The sequence below is a fragment of the Phodopus roborovskii genome, unplaced genomic scaffold (assembly GCF_943737965.1).
Source record: "Phodopus roborovskii unplaced genomic scaffold, PHOROB, whole genome shotgun sequence".
In the NCBI taxonomy this organism is placed as follows: Eukaryota; Metazoa; Chordata; class Mammalia; order Rodentia; family Cricetidae; genus Phodopus; species Phodopus roborovskii.
Window position 1 is genome coordinate 22,214,059 of NW_026125052.1, and position 7,029 is coordinate 22,221,087.

Genomic DNA, 7,029 nt, shown 5'->3' on the forward strand with positions numbered 1-7,029 from the left:
GGTGATGGCGGGAGGGTCCAGGCTCTGAGGCTGCTCTCCCATGTCAGCCCACTAGTACTTCCTAACCCTGAGGGCTGCAGAAGACCTCCACTCTTCTGCCTTTTTTGTTTTGTTGGTTTTTTGAGACAGAGTTTCTCTGTATTGCTTTGGAGCCTCTCCTAGGGTTTGCTCTGTAGACCAAGATGGCTTTGAACTCACAGAGATCTGCCTGCCTCTGCCTCCGGAGTGCAGGGACTAAAGGCATGCGCCACCAACGCCCGGCTCACTTTTCTACTTTGATTCTTCTGCTCATCCCATTGCCTTCTCAGATGTTCCATCCCAGGCCTTGTGGCATCATTTTAAAGGCAAGCATTGACTGTGAGTGTTACAGCAAACGGTGCTGATTAGGCTGAATTGTTTAGAACACAATACCAGAGGTGACTACAGGAAACATATGGGAACATATGGACTAGACAGGGAATGAAGAAGAGAGGAGGAATATAAACAATCTGGGCAGGAATTAGGGTTGACTAGGATTCATTACTATGGTTCTTGTTCTGGGGTTAGGAAGAGTTCATTCATAACTCATGTAGTCTAAGGGAGGAGGGTGCCATCTACTGGTCAAGGGTGAATGCTTGCAAATGTTTCAAGTCCTGCTTTCACCAGCACGTGAATGACAAGAACTGTAGCCCTGGCTGTCTTGGAATTCATTTTGTTGACCAGAATGACCTGGAATGCAGAGATCCACCTGCCTCTGCCTCCTCGGTGCTGGGATTGAAGGTGTGTACGACGGTGCTTGTTGGTTTCTTTTAAGCCAATGAAGGGTGATGCTATTGTAATGGTTGGTAAGAAGGTTCCATTCATAATGGGAGATTTGTAGTTAGCGGCCATCACATATAAAAATGAGTGTAAGGCAAAGAGGAAGTAAAGATACTGCATTGTGAGGGGTCGATGCAAGGTATTTAACAGCATTCTGGGTTTCACTTATTGAATGTTCCAACCCTCACCCATCCAGCATTTGGCTGTGTTGGAGTGGGGGTTAGGGAAACAGGGTAAGATTCATCAGTGATATGCCAAAGTCTAGGTGCTCCAAACTTGATTGAAAATGACTTTCACTTATCCAAACAGAACTGGAGGGGGAGGAACTAGGGCTGGGGTGTGGTTCAGTAGGAGAACACTCATGTTCAAAGCTCTGGGTTCTTGTAGCTCTGCAGTGAAAGAATTGAAGAAGATGATTTTAAAAGGGGGGGCTTATGGACTGGAGAGATGGCTCAGTGGTTAAAAGTGCTTGCTGCTCTTCTAGAGGATAGCAGTTCATGTCAGGAGCTGTGTAACCTAGTCTCAGATCAGCTGATGCCTGCCCAATGCCTCTCCTCGAGGTAAGGCTGCTGGGGATGGTCTCTCACTTGGCAAGAACCAGTGGACCACAGGGCAGGATTTTGCTGAATTCATGCAGCTTGCAGGCTCTTTTCTCTCTCGTTTTATTGTTGATTCCTTTGGCAATTTTTAATTTCATTTTGTCAATCATGAATGCAACAACTGTAATTTCCCCCCAGAAATACTGTGCCTTCGCAATATTTTTTCCCTTAGAATCAACAGGGGGACTAATGTTTATCAAATTTGTTGTCAGGAATTACTAACTACAACTCCTAATCCTGCAAACTTTTCTGGCTCAGTAGAGACAGTTAGGTACATATGAGAAAACAACCCTTGGAACATTAACCATGTCTCACAGTTCTGGGAAGGAGAGTAAGGCATGCATACACAGAATAGGGAGAAATCCTCAAGAGTTCACATAGTGCCAACTGTTGAGAGCAAGTTCCCTGGACACCAAAAATATAGAATCAATGGTAGGATCTGGTATGCTCCAAGAGGGGGAAATGCAATGCAAAATGTGGGATGGATAGCTCCATCTTTACAGGAGCTTATAATGGTGGGGTAATTATGGTGTGGTGGGATGGGAAAAGATTGCCTCATCAAAGTCAGCCTTTATAGAGATTGAGACACGGGACCCTCTTGTAGAAAAGGGAACCGTAGTAAAGCATATCTTGCAGACATGAAAGAGTTATCTGGATTTGAACACTGTAGGCCTTGAGGCATTATACCCATGCTAATTACTTTTTAAACTTTATAAGCACAAGCTGCTGCCAGCTGACATAAATGCTACAAGAGCAAGATGGGCCTGGCTCGACATTTGGTTAAGCCTGCAAAAAATGAAATCGATGTCTAAAATAAGGTCATGTATGGGGTGGGAAAGTGTATTTGGGGAAGTATAAAGGGGAACAATGGGGGCTTTTATAATGATTATTATGTATTTTTTAAAAGTCAAAAATAGGAGCCAATAATAAAGTTAGTCATGTAAGCTCGGTAGGAAAAAAAAAACTGTTTAAGTATAAATAAAGATGGCTGGAGCTATTTGGGGCCACTTGAGTGCAATCCACCTGGTGGACAGAGTTCTTCCTTGTGCCAACCCCCTTTCCCTGTCTCAGGACCTGAACCCAAGCTGAGACTGCACCCTGGCGAGTTCAGTTCTTAGCCCCCATATCAGCCAGTTCCCAACTGCCCGTATCTCCAGTTGGGCATCTAACATCCTCTTCTGGCCTCTGAAGACACACAAATACTCATGGAAAAGATGCATATATGAGCACCCATAATAATAATTTTTTAAAAATCTTCCCAGGACTAATAGTGAACACCTCTAATCCCAGCACTTGGGAGGCAGAGGCAGGAAGATCACTGTTAGTTGGAGGCATAGTCTATATAATAGCAAGGTCCAGTTCAGCCAGAGCTACAATGTGAGAACCTGCCCCAAACATAAATAAATATATGTTAGCTCTGTTGTCATTGACATTTAATTTTATATTACCAAAGTAACCCTTGATAAAGGCCCTTTTGCTTATTTTAACCTCACTCTCGGTCAGTTGGCTTACGTGATAGCTGTCACATTTTTTCCACTGTAAAGACACTGGGGTTTTGTTTTTGTTTTTTTCTTTTTTTCTTTTTTCCTCTTTTCAAGCATTATTCTGTCCTCAAGTCCAGCTCCTGCTCAGGGGGATGGATCTAAGACCCCTGTGCTCAGTGAGTATTTACATCTCTGATGTAGAATTCCCCTAACCCCTGTGTGTGGCTGCCTTTTGTGCTGGGAGGAGGTACATGTGTGCACATGCTCACGAATGAAGTGGCCAGTGGTTGACCTTGGGTGTAGTTCTTTAGGACTTGTCCAGCTTTGTTTTTGAGGTAGAGTCCCTTCACTGTAACCTAGTGCTCATTGGCTAGGCTGGCTTAGAGTAAGTTAGCCAGCTACAGAGCTCCAGGGATCTGTGTCTCCTCTTGCATTGGGATTGCAAGCACAGGCTGCCACACCAGCACATGGTTCTGAGATTCAGCTCAGGCCCTCATGCTTTCTCTGAAAACACTTGACTGATTTTCCTATCTCCCAGCCCCTATCTGATCTATTTATTCAATTTTCCCCCCTTCAGTGCTGAGGACCAAATCCCAGGCCTTACAAGGCAAGTGCTTTATCACTGAGCTATGACCCTACCCCAAAATCATTTAAATAATTTTTTTAGACAAAGGACTCAGGTCTTTCTATGTATCCCTGGCAGTCCTGGAACTCACTCTGTAGATCAGGCTGGTCTCCAGCTCACAGCTGGATTAAAGGTGTGTGTCACCATTGCCCCACTTCATCTCTGCCCTATTAAAATATTAATTGCTAGGCTCCAGCAACTGAGAAAAACTATGAAGCACATATATATATATATACATATATATGTATATATATATATATATATATATATATATATATATATTTTGAGGACCTGTGCTACTTTCTGCTTGTCACTAAATAAAAGCTAAGTCCTTTCTTAATAAAAACACAGGACACAGGGCTGGAGAGATGGTTCTGCTATTAATATCACTGGCTAGTCTTCCAGAGGATCTGGGTTCAATTCCCAAGACCTGCATAGAGGCTCACAACTGTCTGTGACTCCAGTTCCAGGGGATTCAATACCCTCGTTTGGCCTCAGTGCGCACCAGGCAGACATGGTGCATAGACACATCCAGGCAAATACCCATAACACATAAGTAACAATAATAGAAGACAAATGGAGGAAGAGGAAGATGGATCTCCATGAGTTTAAGACCAGCCTGGTCTACAAATTGAGATTCAGGGCATCCAGGACTGTTACACATAGAAATTCTGTCTCCAGGGGGAGTGAGGGGAGCAGAGGTACCATTGTACAGTTTATCGTTGGCTCCTCATTTCAGACACATAAAATCCATTACTGTGACATTATTTGGGGAAGACAACCCCAATCCAGGGTCTCAGTGGTAGAGTGAATTCCAACTTGAGCTACATGAGATCCCGATTTTAAGAAAACAAATAAGCAGCTTTAGTCCCAGCACTTGGGAGGCAGAGGCAGGGGAATCTGAGTATGAGGCCAGCATGGTCTACAGAGCACATTCAGGGAAGCCAGAGCTGCACAGGAAAACCCTGTCTTGGGAGATGAAAAGAAACACACAGTATAGTGCGGGGGACTGGGAATGTAGCTCAATGGTATAATGCTTACATAACATGTACCAGGAATTTGAACCCCAGCATTGTGAAAGACAGAAAGAAAATGTAATAATTTATATCAAAACCCCAACTTAGGAGTTGTAAAAATGGCTCAGCAGTTGAGAGCACTTCCAGAGGACCTGAGTTCAATTCCCAGCACCCACATGGCAGCTCACAATCACCTATTACTCCAGGCTCAAGAGAACTGATGTCCTCTTCTAACCTCCTTGGCACCAGGCACACATGTGATACATAGACATACACGAAGGTAAAACTTATACATATCATTTCTTTTTGTTTTTCGGGACAGGGTTTCTCTTGTAGCCTTGACTATCCTGGTACCCATTTTGTGGACCAGGCTGGCCTCGAACTCACAGAGATCTGCTTCCAAGTGCTGTGATTAAAGGCATGCACCACCACTGCCTGGCAACATAAAATTTTCTTTTAAAATGTTTAAATTTAAAAAAAAAATCAACGGACTGTGGTAAACTGAACAACTGTCTCCAAAGATCAAGTCCCAGCCCTGAGAACCCTGAAAATGTTATCCTACACAGGGTCTTTGGAGGTGCAGTCACATTGACGATTTTGAGATAAGAGTTATCCTAGATGAAGCCTAAAAAGTCTCAAAGTCCATGCAAAAAAAAGAAGCTACAGCAATGTTTCTCAACCTTCCTAACACTGTAACCTTTAACACAGCTCCTCATGTGTGCTGACCCCAATCATACAATTATTTTTGTTGCTACTTCATAATTGTAATTTCGCCACTGTTATGAATTGTAATCTAAATATCTGATACGAAGGATGTCTGATATGCAACCCCTGTGAAAGGGTTGTTTGACCCACAAAGGGGTTGTGACCCACAGGTTGAGAACTCAAGAGCTAGAGGCCCAATCTCCTTTTCATGGTATCAGATACACACTCATATACATCTATACCACATACACATTATTTTAAAAACCCAGAATTTCCTCTCATTGTCTTAAAAGTAGGCAATTTACCAAAAAAAAAAAAAAAAAAAAAAAAGTATTATCCAGAGAGGAACATTTCTTTAAAGCTTTAGGTACCACTAATCTAGTTTGATTCCAACTTCAAATCTCTACCCACAATGGCTTCCCTTGACCTGAACTGTGTATATACTAACCCTTTTCCTGGGGTGGAGGGTTCAAAACAGGGTTTCTCTGCTGTAGTAGTCCTGGCTGTCCTGGAACTCTCTCTGTAGGCCAGGCTGGTCTTGAACTCAGGAATCTGCCTGCCTCTGCCTCTTGAGTGCTGGGCTCAAAGGCGTGCCCAACCAAGGTTAGCCCTCACTGATTTTAACACTGCCACTGGACCAGCCAATAGACACCTCATGTGCATCCAAAAATGGTGATGTTCCCCTTTTCCCACTACTCCAATCCTCCCTCATTCACTGCTGCCACCCAACCAGACACTGTGACCAAAACGCTTGCTGACGTGTTGAACCCCTCTCCTGTCATTCATCAGCAAAGTTGGCTCCATCCTCACACTATCTCCGGCCCTCAGCCACTTCTGGGTACCCCACTGCTGCCTTAATCCCTACCACAGTTGTTTTCTTTTCAGGTTATTGCAAAAACTCCCCAACTAGACTCCCAAATTCTGACCAAATTTAATGAGCACATAGCATCCAGACTGAGTTTCTGTTTTGTTTTCCTGTGTTGTTTGTTTTAGGGGTGTGTGTGTGTGTGTGTGTGTGTGTGTGTGTGTGTGTGTACGATCACAGTGCTAGGGGAATCCATGAATACTAAAAAAAAAAAAAAAAAAATCATTCTAACACTGAGCCACATCCCAGCTCCTGGCTAATTCATTTTGAGTGTTTGTTCTCAAGTGTTCCTGTGTGAATGCATGTATGCCCCTTTAGTCCCAGCATATGGAAGGCAGAGGCAGGCCGATCTCGGTGAATTTGAGACCTGCCAGGTCTACAAGAGCTAGTTCCAGGACAGGCTCCAAAGCCACACAAGAAAACCCTGTCTCAAAAAACCAAAAATCAAACAAAGAAAACAAAACAAAAAACTTTTCAACCTCCAGCTCATTTTTTCTTCTGTTGCTAACCCGTGTGATGCCTAAGGTGCCAACAGAACAGAGCACTCCTGTTACAGTACAACTTTTTTTTTTTTCAAGACAGGGTTTCTATGTGTATCCTTGGTTGTCCTAAACTCCCTCTGTAGACTAGTGGCCTAGAACTCAGAGACTTGCCTGCCTCTGACTCCCAAGTGTTGGCTGGGAGTAAAAGCCTGTGCCACACATGCCTTTAATCATAATAGCAGGATCTGGGAGGCAGAGGCAAGTGGATGTTCAAGTCCAGGCTGGTCTACTGAGAGAGTTTCTGGACAGCTAGGGGTATATAGAGAAACCATGTTATTAAGGGGAAAAAAAATACTACTGCTAATAATAAACTACAATTTTCTTAGAAATGTGATCTGGGCTGTCTTAGGGACTCTTTTTATCGGCACGGTGGATTGAATGAAAACGTAAAAACA